Source organism: Genypterus blacodes, unplaced genomic scaffold (genome assembly GCF_046128005.1).
Source record: "Genypterus blacodes isolate CSIRO-AG114 ecotype Tasmania unplaced genomic scaffold, CSIRO-AGI_Gbla_v1 ptg000033l_1, whole genome shotgun sequence".
Lineage (NCBI taxonomy): Eukaryota > Metazoa > Chordata > Actinopteri > Ophidiiformes > Ophidiidae > Genypterus > Genypterus blacodes.
In genome coordinates this window covers 1,773,800-1,791,619 of record NW_027466846.1, presented here as the reverse complement: position 1 = coordinate 1,791,619, position 17,820 = coordinate 1,773,800, and the positions used below count along the sequence as shown (strand labels likewise).

Sequence of the window (17,820 nt, the reverse complement as noted above, 5' to 3'; positions counted from 1 at the left end):
ACCTGTAGGAAGGAAAACGGTGTCGGGAAAAGGTCCCGCTGGCGGCAGCCTTTTGCTGCCGCACCGCTGCGTCCTGTGAGTATGCTGCCTATTCCCCCTAGATGGGAACGAAGCTAAGCTCCTTGTGCTTTGTCGGTTTTTTCCGCCAGTAAGCAGTTTTCTAACCAAGAACAGGGTACCTTGTTTTATTGTTAGTAGAGAACTTATTGCTGAGAGATATCAACATCTTACCAGCAACTAAGCGGATGCCTTGACAAGTAACAGATTTGCAATGGTGTCACATTTTTCCGCGCGGTATAGGCACTTTGGTGGCTTTTACTCGGTGTGTCCGAGTGCTGAGTTTGATCTGAATGCGTAACCAGATGGAGAATACAGAGAATTACTGGCCTGGGGCATCCTGACATCATGTCCGGTTGAGGTGGTTTGTTCCCCGTGAAGAAGTCTTTGACCATCAGCCAGATTAGTAAGTCTGTGAAGGAAGGCACTGTCTCTGGCCACCGCAAGACATACTTACCTGGCAGGGGAGATACCATGATCAACCAGGCGGTTCACCCAGGGCGAGGTCACAACCATTGCACTCCGGTGGCGCTGACACCTGCGAATTCCCCAAATGTGGGAATCTCGACTGCATAATTTCTGGTAGTGGGGGACTGCGTTCGCGCTCTCCCCTCATCGCGCTGTGCAATACAAATGGATGGCTAAAACGACGCAGTGACGGGGTTCAAAGGTAACACTGCGTACGAGTAAGGTTGGCTTGAGGGGCCAACATTTGGCTTCCATCCCGCTCGACACGGATTCTGTGGCTAAAAACTCAGAAACCGGTTGGTTGACGACGGAGCTGTTTTGCACAATTTGACTTTGAAGTCTCCACTTTGCTCATCCTAAACACAGGTACGAGCAGAGAAGACCTTTGTAACCCTTGGTCTTTCAAAAGACAAGAAGACATGATGTCGTGCGATATTTAACTGTTGAACAGACAAGTTCCTTTGTTGTAGTTGGTCCTATGGTGTTAGCGATTGGTCATAAAGATCCAGAACCGCAATGCAGACATGCGGCAGAGGGGAGCAGTGGGTCCGTTGTGGCGCCTGGTGGTCATCGCTTCTCGGCCTTTTGGCTAAGATCAAGTGTAGTATCTGTTCTTATCAGTTTAATATCTGATACGTCCCCTACCCGGGGACCATATATTAAATTGATTTTTGGAGCAGGGAGATGGAATAGGGGCTTGCTCCGTCCACTCCACGCATCGACCCGGTATTGCAGTACATCCGGGAACGGTGCACCTCTTTCGACCTGTAGGAAGGAAAACGGTGTCGGGAAAAGGTCCCGCTGGCGGCAGCCTTTTGCTGCCGCACTGCTGCGTCCTGTGAGTATGCTGCCTATTCCCCCTAGATGGGAACGAAGCTAAGCTCCTTGTGCTTTGTCGGTTTTTTCCGCCAGTAAGCAGTTTTCTAACCAAGAACAGGGTACCTTGTTTTATTGTTAGTAGAGAACTTATTGCTGAGAGATATCAACATCTTACCAGCAACTAAGCGGATGCCTTGACAAGTAACAGATTTGCAATGGTGTCACATTTTTCCGCGCGGTATAGGCACTTTGGTGGCTTTTACTCGGTGTGTCCGAGTGCTGAGTTTGATCTGAATGCGTAACCAGATGGAGAATACAGAGAATTACTGGCCTGGGGCATCCTGACATCATGTCCGGTTGAGGTGGTTTGTTCCCCGTGAAGAAGTCTTTGACCATCAGCCAGATTAGTAAGTCTGTGAAGGAAGGCACTGTCTCTGGCCACCGCAAGACATACTTACCTGGCAGGGGAGATACCATGATCAACCAGGCGGTTCACCCAGGGCGAGGTCACAACCATTGCACTCCGGTGGCGCTGACACCTGCGAATTCCCCAAATGTGGGAATCTCGACTGCATAATTTCTGGTAGTGGGGGACTGCGTTCGCGCTCTCCCCTCATCGCGCTGTGCAATACAAATGGATGGCTAAAACGACGCAGTGACGGGGTTCAAAGGTAACACTGCGTACGAGTAAGGTTGGCTTGAGGGGCCAACATTTGGCTTCCATCCCGCTCGACACGGATTCTGTGGCTAAAAACTCAGAAACCGGTTGGTTGACGACGGAGCTGTTTTGCACAATTTGACTTTGAAGTCTCCACTTTGCTCATCCTAAACACAGGTACGAGCAGAGAAGACCTTTGTAACCCTTGGTCTTTCAAAAGACAAGAAGACATGATGTCGTGCGATATTTAACTGTTGAACAGACAAGTTCCTTTGTTGTAGTTGGTCCTATGGTGTTAGCGATTGGTCATAAAGATCCAGAACCGCAATGCAGACATGCGGCAGAGGGGAGCAGTGGGTCCGTTGTGGCGCCTGGTGGTCATCGCTTCTCGGCCTTTTGGCTAAGATCAAGTGTAGTATCTGTTCTTATCAGTTTAATATCTGATACGTCCCCTACCCGGGGACCATATATTAAATTGATTTTTGGTGCAGGGAGATGGAATAGGGGCTTGCTCCGTCCACTCCACGCAGCGACCCGGTATTGCAGTACATCCGGGAACGGTGCACCTCTTTCGACCTGTAGGAAGGAAAATGGTGTCTGGAAAAGGTCCCGCTGGCGGCAGCCTTTTGCTGCCGCACCGCTGCGTCCTGTGAGTATGCTGCCTATTCCCCCTAGATGGGAACGAAGCTAAGCTCCTTGTGCTTTGTCGGTTTTTTTCGCCAGTAAGCAGTTTTCTAACCAAGAACAGGATACCTTGTTTTATTGTTAGTAGAGAACTTATTGCTGAGAGATATCAACACCTTACCAGCAACTAAGCGGATGCCTTGACAAGTAACAGATTTGCAATGGTGTCACATTTTTCCGCGCGGTATAGGCACTTTGGTGGCTTTTACTCGGTGTGTCCGAGTGCTGAGTTTGATCTGAATGCGTAACCAGATGGAGAATACAGAGAATTACTGGCCTGGGGCATCCTGACATCATGTCCGGTTGAGGTGGTTTGTTCCCCGTGAAGAAGTCTTTGACCATCAGCCAGATTAGTAAGTCTGTGAAGGAGGGCACTGTCTCTGGCCACCGCAAGACATACTTACCTGGCAGGGGAGATACCATGATCAACCAGGCGGTTCACCCAGGGCGAGGTCGCAACCATTGCACTCCGGTGGCGCTGACACCTGCGAATTCCCCAAATGTGGGAATCTCAACTGCATAATTTCTGGTAGTGGGGGACTGCGTCCGCGCTCTCCCCTCATCGCGCTGTGCAATACAAATGGATGGCTAAAACGACGCAGTGACGGGGTTCAAAGGTAACACTGCGTACGAGTAAGGTTGGCTTGAGGGGCCAACATTTGGCTTCCATCCCGCTCGACACGGATTCTGTGGCTAAAAACTCAGAAACCGGTTGGTTGACGACGGAGCTGTTTTGCACAATTTGACTTTGAAGTCTCCACTTTGCTCATCCTAAACACAGGTACGAGCAGAGAAGACCTTTGTAACCCTTGGTCTTTCAAAAGACAAGAAGACATGATGTCGTGCGATATTTAACTGTTGAACAGACAAGTTCCTTTGTTGTAGTTGGTCCTATGGTGTTAGCGATTGGTCATAAAGATCCAGAACCGCGATGCAGACATGCGGCAGAGGGGAGCAGTGGGTCCGTTGTGGCGCCTGGTGGTCATCGCTTCTCGGCCTTTTGGCTAAGATCAAGTGTAGTATCTGTTCTTATCAGTTTAATATCTGATACGTCCCCTACCCGGGGACCATATATTAAATTGATTTTTGGAGCAGGGAGATGGAATAGGGGCTTGCTCCGTCCACTCCACGCATCGACCCGGTATTGCAGTACATCCGGGAACGGTGCACCTCTTTCGACCTGTAGGAAGGAAAACGGTGTCGGGAAAAGGTCCCGCTGGCGGCAGCCTTTTGCTGCCGCACCGCTGCGTCCTGTGAGTATGCTGCCTATTCCCCCTAGATGGGAACGAAGCTAAGCTCCTTGTGCTTTGTCGGTTTTTTCCGCCAGTAAGCAGTTTTCTAACCAAGAACAGGATACCTTGTTTTATTGTTAGTAGAGAACTTATTGCTGAGAGATATCAACATCTTACCAGCAACTAAGCGGATGCCTTGACAAGTAACAGATTTGCAATGGTGTCACATTTTTCCGCGCGGTATAGGCACTTTGGTGGCTTTTACTCGGTGTGTCCGAGTGCTGAGTTTGATCTGAATGCGTAACCAGATGGAGAATACAGAGAATTACTGGCCTGGGGCATCCTGACATCATGTCCGGTTGAGGTGGTTTGTTCCCCGTGAAGAAGTCTTTGACCATCAGCCAGATTAGTAAGTCTGTGAAGGAGGGCACTGTCTCTGGCCACCGCAAGACATACTTACCTGGCAGGGGAGATACCATGATCAACCAGGCGGTTCACCCAGGGCGAGGTCGCAACCATTGCACTCCGGTGGCGCTGACACCTGCGAATTCCCCAAATGTGGGAATCTCGACTGCATAATTTCTGGTAGTGGGGGACTGCGTTCGCGCTCTCCCCTCATCGCGCTGTGCAATACAAATGGATGGCTAAAACGACGCAGTGACGGGGTTCAAAGGTAACACTGCGTACGAGTAAGGTTGGCTTGAGGGGCCAACATTTGGCTTCCATCCCGCTCGACACGGATTCTGTGGCTAAAAACTCAGAAACCGGTTGGTTGACGACGGAGCTGTTTTGCACAATTTGACTTTGAAGTCTCCACTTTGCTCATCCTAAACACAGGTACGAGCAGAGAAGACCTTTGTAACCCTTGGTCTTTCAAAAGACAAGAAGACATGATGTCGTGCGATATTTAACTGTTGAACAGACAAGTTCCTTTGTTGTAGTTGGTCCTATGGTGTTAGCGATTGGTCATAAAGATCCAGAACCGCGATGCAGACATGCGGCAGAGGGGAGCAGTGGGTCCGTTGTGGCGCCTGGTGGTCATCGCTTCTCGGCCTTTTGGCTAAGATCAAGTGTAGTATCTGTTCTTATCAGTTTAATATCTGATACGTCCCCTACCCGGGGACCATATATTAAATTGATTTTTGGAGCAGGGAGATGGAATAGGGGCTTGCTCCGTCCACTCCACGCATCGACCCGGTATTGCAGTACATCCGGGAATGGTGCACCTCTTTCGACCTGTAGGAAGGAAAACGGTGTCGGGAAAAGGTCCCGCTGGCGGCAGCCTTTTGCTGCCGCACCGCTGCGTCCTGTGAGTATGCTGCCTATTCCCCCTAGATGGGAACGAAGCTAAGCTCCTTGTGCTTTGTCGGTTTTTTCCGCCAGTAAGCAGTTTTCTAACCAAGAACAGGGTACCTTGTTTTATTGTTAGTAGAGAACTTATTGCTGAGAGATATCAACATCTTACCAGCAACTAAGCGGATGCCTTGACAAGTAACAGATTTGCAATGGTGTCACATTTTTCCGCGCGGTATAGGCACTTTGGTGGCTTTTACTCGGTGTGTCCGAGTGCTGAGTTTGATCTGAATGCGTAACCAGATGGAGAATACAGAGAATTACTGGCCTGGGGCATCCTGACATCATGTCCGGTTGAGGTGGTTTGTTCCCCGTGAAGAAGTCTTTGACCATCAGCCAGATTAGTAAGTCTGTGAAGGAGGGCACTGTCTCTGGCCACCGCAAGACATACTTACCTGGCAGGGGAGATACCATGATCAACCAGGCGGTTCACCCAGGGCGAGGTCGCAACCATTGCACTCCGGTGGCGCTGACACCTGCGAATTCCCCAAATGTGGGCATCTCGACTGCATAATTTCTGGTAGTGGGGGACTGCGTTCGCGCTCTCCCCTCATCGCGCTGTGCAATACAAATGGATGGCTAAAACGACGCAGTGACGGGGTTCAAAGGTAACGCTGCGTACGAGTAAGGTTGGCTTGAGGGGCCAACATTTGGCTTCCATCCCGCTCGACACGGATTCTGTGGCTAAAAACTCAGAAACCGGTTGGTTGACGACGGAGCTGTTTTGCACAATTTGACTTTGAAGTCTCCACTTTGCTCATCCTAAACACAGGTACGAGCAGAGAAGACCTTTGTAACCCTTGGTCTTTCAAAAGACAAGAAGACATGATGTCGTGCGATATTTAACTGTTGAACAGACAAGTTCCTTTGTTGTAGTTGGTCCTATGGTGTTGGCGATTGGTCATAAAGATCCAGAACCGCGATGCAGACATGCGGCAGAGGGGAGCAGTGGGTCCGTTGTGGCGCCTGGTGGTCATCGCTTCTCGGCCTTTTGGCTAAGATCAAGTGTAGTATCTGTTCTTATCAGTTTAATATCTGATACGTCCCCTACCCGGGGACCATATATTAAATTGATTTTTGGAGCAGGGAGATGGAATAGGGGCTTGCTCTGTCCACTCCACGCATCGACCCGGTATTGCAGTACATCCGGGAACGGTGCACCTCTTTCGACCTGTAGGAAGGAAAACGGTGTCGGGAAAAGGTCCCGCTGGCGGCAGCCTTTTGCTGCCGCACTGCTGCGTCCTGTGAGTATGCTGCCTATTCCCCCTAGATGGGAACGAAGCTAAGCTCCTTGTGCTTTGTCGGTTTTTTTCGCCAGTAAGCAGTTTTCTAACCAAGAACAGGATACCTTGTTTTATTGTTAGTAGAGAACTTATTGCTGAGAGATATCAACATCTTACCAGCAACTAAGCGGATGCCTTGACAAGTAACAGATTTGCAATGGTGTCACATTTTTCCGCGCGGTATAGGCACTTTGGTGGCTTTTACTCGGTGTGTCCGAGTGCTGAGTTTGATCTGAATGCGTAACCAGATGGAGAATACAGAGAATTACTGGCCTGGGGCATCCTGACATCATGTCCGGTTGAGGTGGTTTGTTCCCCGTGAAGAAGTCTTTGACCATCAGCCAGATTAGTAAGTCTGTGAAGGAGGGCACTGTCTCTGGCCACCGCAAGACATACTTACCTGGCAGGGGAGATACCATGATCAACCAGGCGGTTCACCCAGGGCGAGGTCGCAACCATTGCACTCCGGTGGCGCTGACACCTGCGAATTCCCCAAATGTGGGCATCTCGACTGCATAATTTCTGGTAGTGGGGGACTGCGTTCGCGCTCTCCCCTCATCGCGCTGTGCAATACAAATGGATGGCTAAAACGACGCAGTGACGGGGTTCAAAGGTAACACTGCGTACGAGTAAGGTTGGCTTGAGGGGCCAACATTTGGCTTCCATCCCGCTCGACACGGATTCTGTGGCTAAAAACTCAGAAACCGGTTGGTTGACGACGGAGCTGTTTTGCACAATTTGACTTTGAAGTCTCCACTTTGCTCATCCTAAACACAGGTACGAGCAGAGAAGACCTTTGTAACCCTTGGTCTTTCAAAAGACAAGAAGACATGATGTCGTGCGATATTTAACTGTTGAACAGACAAGTTCCTTTGTTGTAGTTGGTCCTATGGTGTTAGCGATTGGTCATAAAGATCCAGAACCGCGATGCAGACATGCGGCAGAGGGGAGCAGTGGGTCCGTTGTGGCGCCTGGTGGTCATCGCTTCTCGGCCTTTTGGCTAAGATCAAGTGTAGTATCTGTTCTTATCAGTTTAATATCTGATACGTCCCCTACCCGGGGACCATATATTAAATTGATTTTTGGAGCAGGGAGATGGAATAGGGGCTTGCTCCGTCCACTCCACGCATCGACCCGGTATTGCAGTACATCCGGGAACGGTGCACCTCTTTCGACCTGTAGGAAGGAAAACGGTGTCGGGAAAAGGTCCCGCTGGCGGCAGCCTTTTGCTGCCGCACTGCTGCGTCCTGTGAGTATGCTGCCTATTCCCCCTAGATGGGAACGAAGCTAAGCTCCTTGTGCTTTGTCGGTTTTTTCCGCCAGTAAGCAGTTTTCTAACCAAGAACAGGGTACCTTGTTTTATTGTTAGTAGAGAACTTATTGCTGAGAGATATCAACATCTTACCAGCAACTAAGCGGATGCCTTGACAAGTAACAGATTTGCAATGGTGTCACATTTTTCCGCGCGGTATAGGCACTTTGGTGGCTTTTACTCGGTGTGTCCGAGTGCTGAGTTTGATCTGAATGCGTAACCAGATGGAGAATACAGAGAATTACTGGCCTGGGGCATCCTGACATCATGTCCGGTTGAGGTGGTTTGTTCCCCGTGAAGAAGTCTTTGACCATCAGCCAGATTAGTAAGTCTGTGAAGGAAGGCACTGTCTCTGGCCACCGCAAGACATACTTACCTGGCAGGGGAGATACCATGATCAACCAGGCGGTTCACCCAGGGCGAGGTCACAACCATTGCACTCCGGTGGCGCTGACACCTGCGAATTCCCCAAATGTGGGAATCTCGACTGCATAATTTCTGGTAGTGGGGGACTGCGTTCGCGCTCTCCCCTCATCGCGCTGTGCAATACAAATGGATGGCTAAAACGACGCAGTGACGGGGTTCAAAGGTAACACTGCGTACGAGTAAGGTTGGCTTGAGGGGCCAACATTTGGCTTCCATCCCGCTCGACACGGATTCTGTGGCTAAAAACTCAGAAACCGGTTGGTTGACGACGGAGCTGTTTTGCACAATTTGACTTTGAAGTCTCCACTTTGCTCATCCTAAACACAGGTACGAGCAGAGAAGACCTTTGTAACCCTTGGTCTTTCAAAAGACAAGAAGACATGATGTCGTGCGATATTTAACTGTTGAACAGACAAGTTCCTTTGTTGTAGTTGGTCCTATGGTGTTAGCGATTGGTCATAAAGATCCAGAACCGCAATGCAGACATGCGGCAGAGGGGAGCAGTGGGTCCGTTGTGGCGCCTGGTGGTCATCGCTTCTCGGCCTTTTGGCTAAGATCAAGTGTAGTATCTGTTCTTATCAGTTTAATATCTGATACGTCCCCTACCCGGGGACCATATATTAAATTGATTTTTGGTGCAGGGAGATGGAATAGGGGCTTGCTCCGTCCACTCCACGCAGCGACCCGGTATTGCAGTACATCCGGGAACGGTGCACCTCTTTCGACCTGTAGGAAGGAAAATGGTGTCTGGAAAAGGTCCCGCTGGCGGCAGCCTTTTGCTGCCGCACCGCTGCGTCCTGTGAGTATGCTGCCTATTCCCCCTAGATGGGAACGAAGCTAAGCTCCTTGTGCTTTGTCGGTTTTTTTCGCCAGTAAGCAGTTTTCTAACCAAGAACAGGATACCTTGTTTTATTGTTAGTAGAGAACTTATTGCTGAGAGATATCAACACCTTACCAGCAACTAAGCGGATGCCTTGACAAGTAACAGATTTGCAATGGTGTCACATTTTTCCGCGCGGTATAGGCACTTTGGTGGCTTTTACTCGGTGTGTCCGAGTGCTGAGTTTGATCTGAATGCGTAACCAGATGGAGAATACAGAGAATTACTGGCCTGGGGCATCCTGACATCATGTCCGGTTGAGGTGGTTTGTTCCCCGTGAAGAAGTCTTTGACCATCAGCCAGATTAGTAAGTCTGTGAAGGAGGGCACTGTCTCTGGCCACCGCAAGACATACTTACCTGGCAGGGGAGATACCATGATCAACCAGGCGGTTCACCCAGGGCGAGGTCGCAACCATTGCACTCCGGTGGCGCTGACACCTGCGAATTCCCCAAATGTGGGAATCTCAACTGCATAATTTCTGGTAGTGGGGGACTGCGTCCGCGCTCTCCCCTCATCGCGCTGTGCAATACAAATGGATGGCTAAAACGACGCAGTGACGGGGTTCAAAGGTAACACTGCGTACGAGTAAGGTTGGCTTGAGGGGCCAACATTTGGCTTCCATCCCGCTCGACACGGATTCTGTGGCTAAAAACTCAGAAACCGGTTGGTTGACGACGGAGCTGTTTTGCACAATTTGACTTTGAAGTCTCCACTTTGCTCATCCTAAACACAGGTACGAGCAGAGAAGACCTTTGTAACCCTTGGTCTTTCAAAAGACAAGAAGACATGATGTCGTGCGATATTTAACTGTTGAACAGACAAGTTCCTTTGTTGTAGTTGGTCCTATGGTGTTAGCGATTGGTCATAAAGATCCAGAACCGCGATGCAGACATGCGGCAGAGGGGAGCAGTGGGTCCGTTGTGGCGCCTGGTGGTCATCGCTTCTCGGCCTTTTGGCTAAGATCAAGTGTAGTATCTGTTCTTATCAGTTTAATATCTGATACGTCCCCTACCCGGGGACCATATATTAAATTGATTTTTGGAGCAGGGAGATGGAATAGGGGCTTGCTCCGTCCACTCCACGCATCGACCCGGTATTGCAGTACATCCGGGAACGGTGCACCTCTTTCGACCTGTAGGAAGGAAAACGGTGTCGGGAAAAGGTCCCGCTGGCGGCAGCCTTTTGCTGCCGCACCGCTGCGTCCTGTGAGTATGCTGCCTATTCCCCCTAGATGGGAACGAAGCTAAGCTCCTTGTGCTTTGTCGTTTTTTTCCGCCAGTAAGCAGTTTTCTAACCAAGAACAGGGTACCTTGTTTTATTGTTAGTAGAGAACTTATTGCTGAGAGATATCAACATCTTACCAGCAACTAAGCGGATGCCTTGACAAGTAACAGATTTGCAATGGTGTCACATTTTTCCGCGCGGTATAGGCACTTTGGTGGCTTTTACTCGGTGTGTCCGAGTGCTGAGTTTGATCTGAATGCGTAACCAGATGGAGAATACAGAGAATTACTGGCCTGGGGCATCCTGACATCATGTCCGGTTGAGGTGGTTTGTTCCCCGTGAAGAAGTCTTTGACCATCAGCCAGATTAGTAAGTCTGTGAAGGAGGGCACTGTCTCTGGCCACCGCAAGACATACTTACCTGGCAGGGGAGATACCATGATCAACCAGGCGGTTCACCCAGGGCGAGGTCGCAACCATTGCACTCCGGTGGCGCTGACACCTGCGAATTCCCCAAATGTGGGAATCTCCACTGCATAATTTCTGGTAGTGGGGGACTGCGTCCGCGCTCTCCCCTCATCGCGCTGTGCAATACAAATGGATGGCTAAAACGACGCAGTGACGGGGTTCAAAGGTAACACTGCGTACGAGTAAGGTTGGCTTGAGGGGCCAACATTTTGCTTCCATCCCGCTCGACACGGATTCTGTGGCTAAAAACTCAGAAACCGGTTGGTTGACGACGGAGCTGTTTTGCACAATTTGACTTTGAAGTCTCCACTTTGCTCATCCTAAACACAGGTACGAGCAGAGAAGACCTTTGTAACCCTTGGTCTTTCAAAAGACAAGAAGACATGATGTCGTGCGATATTTAACTGTTGAACAGACAAGTTCCTTTGTTGTAGTTGGTCCTATGGTGTTAGCGATTGGTCATAAAGATCCAGAACCGCGATGCAGACATGCGGCAGAGGGGAGCAGTGGGTCCGTTGTGGCGCCTGGTGGTCATCGCTTCTCGGCCTTTTGGCTAAGATCAAGTGTAGTATCTGTTCTTATCAGTTTAATATCTGATACGTCCCCTACCCGGGGACCATATATTAAATTGATTTTTGGAGCAGGGAGATGGAATAGGGGCTTGCTCCGTCCACTCCACGCATCGACCCGGTATTGCAGTACATCCGGGAACGGTGCACCTCTTTCGACCTGTAGGAAGGAAAACGGTGTCGGGAAAAGGTCCCGCTGGCGGCAGCCTTTTGCTGCCGCACCGCTGCGTCCTGTGAGTATGCTGCCTATTCCCCCTAGATGGGAACGAAGCTAAGCTCCTTGTGCTTTGTCGGTTTTTTCCGCCAGTAAGCAGTTTTCTAACCAAGAACAGGATACCTTGTTTTATTGTTAGTAGAGAACTTATTGCTGAGAGATATCAACATCTTACCAGCAACTAAGCGGATGCCTTGACAAGTAACAGATTTGCAATGGTGTCACATTTTTCCGCGCGGTATAGGCACTTTGGTGGCTTTTACTCGGTGTGTCCGAGTGCTGAGTTTGATCTGAATGCGTAACCAGATGGAGAATACAGAGAATTACTGGCCTGGGGCATCCTGACATCATGTCCGGTTGAGGTGGTTTGTTCCCCGTGAAGAAGTCTTTGACCATCAGCCAGATTAGTAAGTCTGTGAAGGAGGGCACTGTCTCTGGCCACCGCAAGACATACTTACCTGGCAGGGGAGATACCATGATCAACCAGGCGGTTCACCCAGGGCGAGGTCGCAACCATTGCACTCCGGTGGCGCTGACACCTGCGAATTCCCCAAATGTGGGAATCTCGACTGCATAATTTCTGGTAGTGGGGGACTGCGTTCGCGCTCTCCCCTCATCGCGCTGTGCAATACAAATGGATGGCTAAAACGACGCAGTGACGGGGTTCAAAGGTAACACTGCGTACGAGTAAGGTTGGCTTGAGGGGCCAACATTTGGCTTCCATCCCGCTCGACACGGATTCTGTGGCTAAAAACTCAGAAACCGGTTGGTTGACGACGGAGCTGTTTTGCACAATTTGACTTTGAAGTCTCCACTTTGCTCATCCTAAACACAGGTACGAGCAGAGAAGACCTTTGTAACCCTTGGTCTTTCAAAAGACAAGAAGACATGATGTCGTGCGATATTTAACTGTTGAACAGACAAGTTCCTTTGTTGTAGTTGGTCCTATGGTGTTAGCGATTGGTCATAAAGATCCAGAACCGCGATGCAGACATGTGGCAGAGGGGAGCAGTGGGTCCGTTGTGGCGCCTGGTGGTCATCGCTTCTCGGCCTTTTGGCTAAGATCAAGTGTAGTATCTGTTCTTATCAGTTTAATATCTGATACGTCCCCTACCCGGGGACCATATATTAAATTGATTTTTGGAGCAGGGAGATGGAATAGGGGCTTGCTCCGTCCACTCCACGCATCGACCCGGTATTGCAGTACATCCGGGAACGGTGCACCTCTTTCGACCTGTAGGAAGGAAAACGGTGTCGGGAAAAGGTCCCGCTGGCGGCAGCTTTTTGCTGCCGCACCGCTGCGTCCTGTGAGTATGCTGCCTATTCCCCCTAGATGGGAACGAAGCTAAGCTCCTTGTGCTTTGTCGGTTTTTTCCGCCAGTAAGCAGTTTTCTAACCAAGAACAGGGTACCTTGTTTTATTGTTAGTAGAGAACTTATTGCTGAGAGATATCAACATCTTACCAGCAACTAAGCGGATGCCTTGACAAGTAACAGATTTGCAATGGTGTCACATTTTTCCGCGCGGTATAGGCACTTTGGTGGCTTTTACTCGGTGTGTCCGAGTGCTGAGTTTGATCTGAATGCGTAACCAGATGGAGAATACAGAGAATTACTGGCCTGGGGCATCCTGACATCATGTCCGGTTGAGGTGGTTTGTTCCCCGTGAAGAAGTCTTTGACCATCAGCCAGATTAGTAAGTCTGTGAAGGAGGGCACTGTCTCTGGCCACCGCAAGACATACTTACCTGGCAGGGGAGATACCATGATCAACCAGGCGGTTCACCCAGGGCGAGGTCGCAACCATTGCACTCCGGTGGCGCTGACACCTGCGAATTCCCCAAATGTGGGAATCTCGACTGCATAATTTCTGGTAGTGGGGGACTGCGTTCGCGCTGTCCCCTCATCGCGCTGTGCAATACAAATGGATGGCTAAAACGACGCAGTGACGGGGTTCAAAGGTAACACTGCGTACGAGTAAGGTTGGCTTGAGGGGCCAACATTTGGCTTCCATCCCGCTCGACACGGATTCTGTGGCTAAAAACTCAGAAACCGGTTGGTTGACGACGGAGCTGTTTTGCACAATTTGACTTTGAAGTCTCCACTTTGCTCATCCTAAACACAGGTACGAGCAGAGAAGACCTTTGTAACCCTTGGTCTTTCAAAAGACAAGAAGACATGATGTCGTGCGATATTTAACTGTTGAACAGACAAGTTCCTTTGTTGTAGTTGGTCCTATGGTGTTAGCGATTGGTCATAAAGATCCAGAACCGCGATGCAGACATGCGGCAGAGGGGAGCAGTGGGTCCGTTGTGGCGCCTGGTGGTCATCGCTTCTCGGCCTTTTGGCTAAGATCAAGTGTAGTATCTGTTCTTATCAGTTTAATATCTGATACGTCCCCTACCCGGGGACCATATATTAAATTGATTTTTGGAGCAGGGAGATGGAATAGGGGCTTGCTCCGTCCACTCCACGCATCGACCCGGTATTGCAGTACATCCGGGAACGGTGCACCTCTTTCGACCTGTAGGAAGGAAAACGGTGTCGGGAAAAGGTCCCGCTGGCGGCAGCCTTTTGCTGCCGCACCGCTGCGTCCTGTGAGTATGCTGCCTATTCCCCCTAGATGGGAACGAAGCTAAGCTCCTTGTGCTTTGTCGGTTTTTTCCGCCAGTAAGCAGTTTTCTAACCAAGAACAGGGTACCTTGTTTTATTGTTAGTAGAGAACTTATTGCTGAGAGATATCAACATCTTACCAGCAACTAAGCGGATGCCTTGACAAGTAACAGATTTGCAATGGTGTCACATTTTTCCGCGCGGTATAGGCACTTTGGTGGCTTTTACTCGGTGTGTCCGAGTGCTGAGTTTGATCTGAATGCGTAACCAGATGGAGAATACAGAGAATTACTGGCCTGGGGCATCCTGACATCATGTCCGGTTGAGGTGGTTTGTTCCCCGTGAAGAAGTCTTTGACCATCAGCCAGATTAGTAAGTCTGTGAAGGAGGGCACTGTCTCTGGCCACCGCAAGACATACTTACCTGGCAGGGGAGATACCATGATCAACCAGGCGGTTCACCCAGGGCGAGGTCGCAACCATTGCACTCCGGTGGCGCTGACACCTGCGAATTCCCCAAATGTGGGCATCTCGACTGCATAATTTCTGGTAGTGGGGGACTGCGTTCGCGCTCTCCCCTCATCGCGCTGTGCAATACAAATGGATGGCTAAAACGACGCAGTGACGGGGTTCAAAGGTAACACTGCGTACGAGTAAGGTTGGCTTGAGGGGCCAACATTTGGCTTCCATCCCGCTCGACACGGATTCTGTGGCTAAAAACTCAGAAACCGGTTGGTTGACGACGGAGCTGTTTTGCACAATTTGACTTTGAAGTCTCCACTTTGCTCATCCTAAACACAGGTACGAGCAGAGAAGACCTTTGTAACCCTTGGTCTTTCAAAAGACAAGAAGACATGATGTCGTGCGATATTTAACTGTTGAACAGACAAGTTCCTTTGTTGTAGTTGGTCCTATGGTGTTAGCGATTGGTCATAAAGATCCAGAACCGCGATGCAGACATGCGGCAGAGGGGAGCAGTGGGTCCGTTGTGGCGCCTGGTGGTCATCGCTTCTCGGCCTTTTGGCTAAGATCAAGTGTAGTATCTGTTCTTATCAGTTTAATATCTGATACGTCCCCTACCCGGGGACCATATATTAAATTGATTTTTGGAGCAGGGAGATGGAATAGGGGCTTGCTCCGTCCACTCCACGCATCGACCCGGTATTGCAGTACATCCGGGAACGGTGCACCTCTTTCGACCTGTAGGAAGGAAAACGGTGTCGGGAAAAGGTCCCGCTGGCGGCAGCCTTTTGCTGCCGCACTGCTGCGTCCTGTGAGTATGCTGCCTATTCCCCCTAGATGGGAACGAAGCTAAGCTCCTTGTGCTTTGTCGGTTTTTTCCGCCAGTAAGCAGTTTTCTAACCAAGAACAGGGTACCTTGTTTTATTGTTAGTAGAGAACTTATTGCTGAGAGATATCAACATCTTACCAGCAACTAAGCGGATGCCTTGACAAGTAACAGATTTGCAATGGTGTCACATTTTTCCGCGCGGTATAGGCACTTTGGTGGCTTTTACTCGGTGTGTCCGAGTGCTGAGTTTGATCTGAATGCGTAACCAGATGGAGAATACAGAGAATTACTGGCCTGGGGCATCCTGACATCATGTCCGGTTGAGGTGGTTTGTTCCCCGTGAAGAAGTCTTTGACCATCAGCCAGATTAGTAAGTCTGTGAAGGAAGGCACTGTCTCTGGCCACCGCAAGACATACTTACCTGGCAGGGGAGATACCATGATCAACCAGGCGGTTCACCCAGGGCGAGGTCACAACCATTGCACTCCGGTGGCGCTGACACCTGCGAATTCCCCAAATGTGGGAATCTCGACTGCATAATTTCTGGTAGTGGGGGACTGCGTTCGCGCTCTCCCCTCATCGCGCTGTGCAATACAAATGGATGGCTAAAACGACGCAGTGACGGGGTTCAAAGGTAACACTGCGTACGAGTAAGGTTGGCTTGAGGGGCCAACATTTGGCTTCCATCCCGCTCGACACGGATTCTGTGGCTAAAAACTCAGAAACCGGTTGGTTGACGACGGAGCTGTTTTGCACAATTTGACTTTGAAGTCTCCACTTTGCTCATCCTAAACACAGGTACGAGCAGAGAAGACCTTTGTAACCCTTGGTCTTTCAAAAGACAAGAAGACATGATGTCGTGCGATATTTAACTGTTGAACAGACAAGTTCCTTTGTTGTAGTTGGTCCTATGGTGTTAGCGATTGGTCATAAAGATCCAGAACCGCAATGCAGACATGCGGCAGAGGGGAGCAGTGGGTCCGTTGTGGCGCCTGGTGGTCATCGCTTCTCGGCCTTTTGGCTAAGATCAAGTGTAGTATCTGTTCTTATCAGTTTAATATCTGATACGTCCCCTACCCGGGGACCATATATTAAATTGATTTTTGGTGCAGGGAGATGGAATAGGGGCTTGCTCCGTCCACTCCACGCAGCGACCCGGTATTGCAGTACATCCGGGAACGGTGCACCTCTTTCGACCTGTAGGAAGGAAAATGGTGTCTGGAAAAGGTCCCGCTGGCGGCAGCCTTTTGCTGCCGCACCGCTGCGTCCTGTGAGTATGCTGCCTATTCCCCCTAGATGGGAACGAAGCTAAGCTCCTTGTGCTTTGTCGGTTTTTTTCGCCAGTAAGCAGTTTTCTAACCAAGAACAGGATACCTTGTTTTATTGTTAGTAGAGAACTTATTGCTGAGAGATATCAACACCTTACCAGCAACTAAGCGGATGCCTTGACAAGTAACAGATTTGCAATGGTGTCACATTTTTCCGCGCGGTATAGGCACTTTGGTGGCTTTTACTCGGTGTGTCCGAGTGCTGAGTTTGATCTGAATGCGTAACCAGATGGAGAATACAGAGAATTACTGGCCTGGGGCATCCTGACATCATGTCCGGTTGAGGTGGTTTGTTCCCCGTGAAGAAGTCTTTGACCATCAGCCAGATTAGTAAGTCTGTGAAGGAGGGCACTGTCTCTGGCCACCGCAAGACATACTTACCTGGCAGGGGAGATACCATGATCAACCAGGCGGTTCACCCAGGGCGAGGTCGCAACCATTGCACTCCGGTGGCGCTGACACCTGCGAATTCCCCAAATGTGGGAATCTCAACTGCATAATTTCTGGTAGTGGGGGACTGCGTCCGCGCTCTCCCCTCATCGCGCTGTGCAATACAAATGGATGGCTAAAACGACGCAGTGACGGGGTTCAAAGGTAACACTGCGTACGAGTAAGGTTGGCTTGAGGGGCCAACATTTGGCTTCCATCCCGCTCGACACGGATTCTGTGGCTAAAAACTCAGAAACCGGTTGGTTGACGACGGAGCTGTTTTGCACAATTTGACTTTGAAGTCTCCACTTTGCTCATCCTAAACACAGGTACGAGCAGAGAAGACCTTTGTAACCCTTGGTCTTTCAAAAGACAAGAAGACATGATGTCGTGCGATATTTAACTGTTGAACAGACAAGTTCCTTTGTTGTAGTTGGTCCTATGGTGTTAGCGATTGGTCATAAAGATCCAGAACCGCGATGCAGACATGCGGCAGAGGGGAGCAGTGGGTCCG

The 17,820-nt window shown here is 50.0% G+C and overlaps 27 non-coding genes across 27 annotated transcripts; all 27 read left to right on the top strand.

Annotated features, from left to right (window-relative positions):
* The first annotated feature begins 506 nt into the window (after positions 1-506).
* On the top strand, positions 507-671 carry LOC142995686 (U1 spliceosomal RNA). Its single transcript, XR_012961586.1, has one exon. It is a non-coding gene; the product is annotated as a U1 spliceosomal RNA (small nuclear RNA).
* A 423-nt stretch (positions 672-1,094) lies between these two features.
* On the top strand, positions 1,095-1,285 carry LOC142995714 (U2 spliceosomal RNA). The gene has a single exon (XR_012961614.1). It is a non-coding gene; the product is annotated as a U2 spliceosomal RNA (small nuclear RNA).
* Positions 1,286-1,794: 509 nt separating this feature from the next.
* On the top strand, positions 1,795-1,959 carry LOC142995675 (U1 spliceosomal RNA). The gene has a single exon (XR_012961575.1). It is a non-coding gene; the product is annotated as a U1 spliceosomal RNA (small nuclear RNA).
* A 423-nt stretch (positions 1,960-2,382) lies between these two features.
* Positions 2,383-2,573, top strand: LOC142995750 (U2 spliceosomal RNA). The gene has a single exon (XR_012961649.1). It is a non-coding gene; the product is annotated as a U2 spliceosomal RNA (small nuclear RNA).
* A 509-nt stretch (positions 2,574-3,082) lies between these two features.
* Positions 3,083-3,247, top strand: LOC142995662 (U1 spliceosomal RNA). Its single transcript, XR_012961562.1, has one exon. It is a non-coding gene; the product is annotated as a U1 spliceosomal RNA (small nuclear RNA).
* A 423-nt stretch (positions 3,248-3,670) lies between these two features.
* On the top strand, positions 3,671-3,861 carry LOC142995713 (U2 spliceosomal RNA). Its single transcript, XR_012961613.1, has one exon. It is a non-coding gene; the product is annotated as a U2 spliceosomal RNA (small nuclear RNA).
* Positions 3,862-4,370: 509 nt separating this feature from the next.
* LOC142995802 (U1 spliceosomal RNA) lies at positions 4,371-4,535 on the top strand. The gene has a single exon (XR_012961696.1). It is a non-coding gene; the product is annotated as a U1 spliceosomal RNA (small nuclear RNA).
* A 423-nt stretch (positions 4,536-4,958) lies between these two features.
* On the top strand, positions 4,959-5,149 carry LOC142995736 (U2 spliceosomal RNA). Its single transcript, XR_012961635.1, has one exon. It is a non-coding gene; the product is annotated as a U2 spliceosomal RNA (small nuclear RNA).
* Positions 5,150-5,658: 509 nt separating this feature from the next.
* On the top strand, positions 5,659-5,823 carry LOC142995654 (U1 spliceosomal RNA). The gene has a single exon (XR_012961554.1). It is a non-coding gene; the product is annotated as a U1 spliceosomal RNA (small nuclear RNA).
* Positions 5,824-6,246: 423 nt separating this feature from the next.
* Positions 6,247-6,437, top strand: LOC142995739 (U2 spliceosomal RNA). Its single transcript, XR_012961638.1, has one exon. It is a non-coding gene; the product is annotated as a U2 spliceosomal RNA (small nuclear RNA).
* Positions 6,438-6,946: 509 nt separating this feature from the next.
* Positions 6,947-7,111, top strand: LOC142995652 (U1 spliceosomal RNA). Its single transcript, XR_012961552.1, has one exon. It is a non-coding gene; the product is annotated as a U1 spliceosomal RNA (small nuclear RNA).
* A 423-nt stretch (positions 7,112-7,534) lies between these two features.
* Positions 7,535-7,725, top strand: LOC142995712 (U2 spliceosomal RNA). The gene has a single exon (XR_012961612.1). It is a non-coding gene; the product is annotated as a U2 spliceosomal RNA (small nuclear RNA).
* Positions 7,726-8,234: 509 nt separating this feature from the next.
* On the top strand, positions 8,235-8,399 carry LOC142995664 (U1 spliceosomal RNA). The gene has a single exon (XR_012961564.1). It is a non-coding gene; the product is annotated as a U1 spliceosomal RNA (small nuclear RNA).
* A 423-nt stretch (positions 8,400-8,822) lies between these two features.
* On the top strand, positions 8,823-9,013 carry LOC142995749 (U2 spliceosomal RNA). The gene has a single exon (XR_012961648.1). It is a non-coding gene; the product is annotated as a U2 spliceosomal RNA (small nuclear RNA).
* Positions 9,014-9,522: 509 nt separating this feature from the next.
* LOC142995661 (U1 spliceosomal RNA) lies at positions 9,523-9,687 on the top strand. Its single transcript, XR_012961561.1, has one exon. It is a non-coding gene; the product is annotated as a U1 spliceosomal RNA (small nuclear RNA).
* Positions 9,688-10,110: 423 nt separating this feature from the next.
* Positions 10,111-10,301, top strand: LOC142995711 (U2 spliceosomal RNA). The gene has a single exon (XR_012961611.1). It is a non-coding gene; the product is annotated as a U2 spliceosomal RNA (small nuclear RNA).
* A 509-nt stretch (positions 10,302-10,810) lies between these two features.
* LOC142995666 (U1 spliceosomal RNA) lies at positions 10,811-10,975 on the top strand. The gene has a single exon (XR_012961566.1). It is a non-coding gene; the product is annotated as a U1 spliceosomal RNA (small nuclear RNA).
* Positions 10,976-11,398: 423 nt separating this feature from the next.
* On the top strand, positions 11,399-11,589 carry LOC142995710 (U2 spliceosomal RNA). The gene has a single exon (XR_012961610.1). It is a non-coding gene; the product is annotated as a U2 spliceosomal RNA (small nuclear RNA).
* A 509-nt stretch (positions 11,590-12,098) lies between these two features.
* Positions 12,099-12,263, top strand: LOC142995801 (U1 spliceosomal RNA). The gene has a single exon (XR_012961695.1). It is a non-coding gene; the product is annotated as a U1 spliceosomal RNA (small nuclear RNA).
* A 423-nt stretch (positions 12,264-12,686) lies between these two features.
* LOC142995709 (U2 spliceosomal RNA) lies at positions 12,687-12,877 on the top strand. Its single transcript, XR_012961609.1, has one exon. It is a non-coding gene; the product is annotated as a U2 spliceosomal RNA (small nuclear RNA).
* Positions 12,878-13,386: 509 nt separating this feature from the next.
* On the top strand, positions 13,387-13,551 carry LOC142995799 (U1 spliceosomal RNA). Its single transcript, XR_012961693.1, has one exon. It is a non-coding gene; the product is annotated as a U1 spliceosomal RNA (small nuclear RNA).
* Positions 13,552-13,974: 423 nt separating this feature from the next.
* Positions 13,975-14,165, top strand: LOC142995707 (U2 spliceosomal RNA). Its single transcript, XR_012961607.1, has one exon. It is a non-coding gene; the product is annotated as a U2 spliceosomal RNA (small nuclear RNA).
* A 509-nt stretch (positions 14,166-14,674) lies between these two features.
* LOC142995651 (U1 spliceosomal RNA) lies at positions 14,675-14,839 on the top strand. Its single transcript, XR_012961551.1, has one exon. It is a non-coding gene; the product is annotated as a U1 spliceosomal RNA (small nuclear RNA).
* A 423-nt stretch (positions 14,840-15,262) lies between these two features.
* LOC142995706 (U2 spliceosomal RNA) lies at positions 15,263-15,453 on the top strand. The gene has a single exon (XR_012961606.1). It is a non-coding gene; the product is annotated as a U2 spliceosomal RNA (small nuclear RNA).
* A 509-nt stretch (positions 15,454-15,962) lies between these two features.
* Positions 15,963-16,127, top strand: LOC142995653 (U1 spliceosomal RNA). The gene has a single exon (XR_012961553.1). It is a non-coding gene; the product is annotated as a U1 spliceosomal RNA (small nuclear RNA).
* Positions 16,128-16,550: 423 nt separating this feature from the next.
* LOC142995747 (U2 spliceosomal RNA) lies at positions 16,551-16,741 on the top strand. Its single transcript, XR_012961646.1, has one exon. It is a non-coding gene; the product is annotated as a U2 spliceosomal RNA (small nuclear RNA).
* Positions 16,742-17,250: 509 nt separating this feature from the next.
* On the top strand, positions 17,251-17,415 carry LOC142995660 (U1 spliceosomal RNA). Its single transcript, XR_012961560.1, has one exon. It is a non-coding gene; the product is annotated as a U1 spliceosomal RNA (small nuclear RNA).
* Positions 17,416-17,820: the final 405 nt, after the last annotated feature.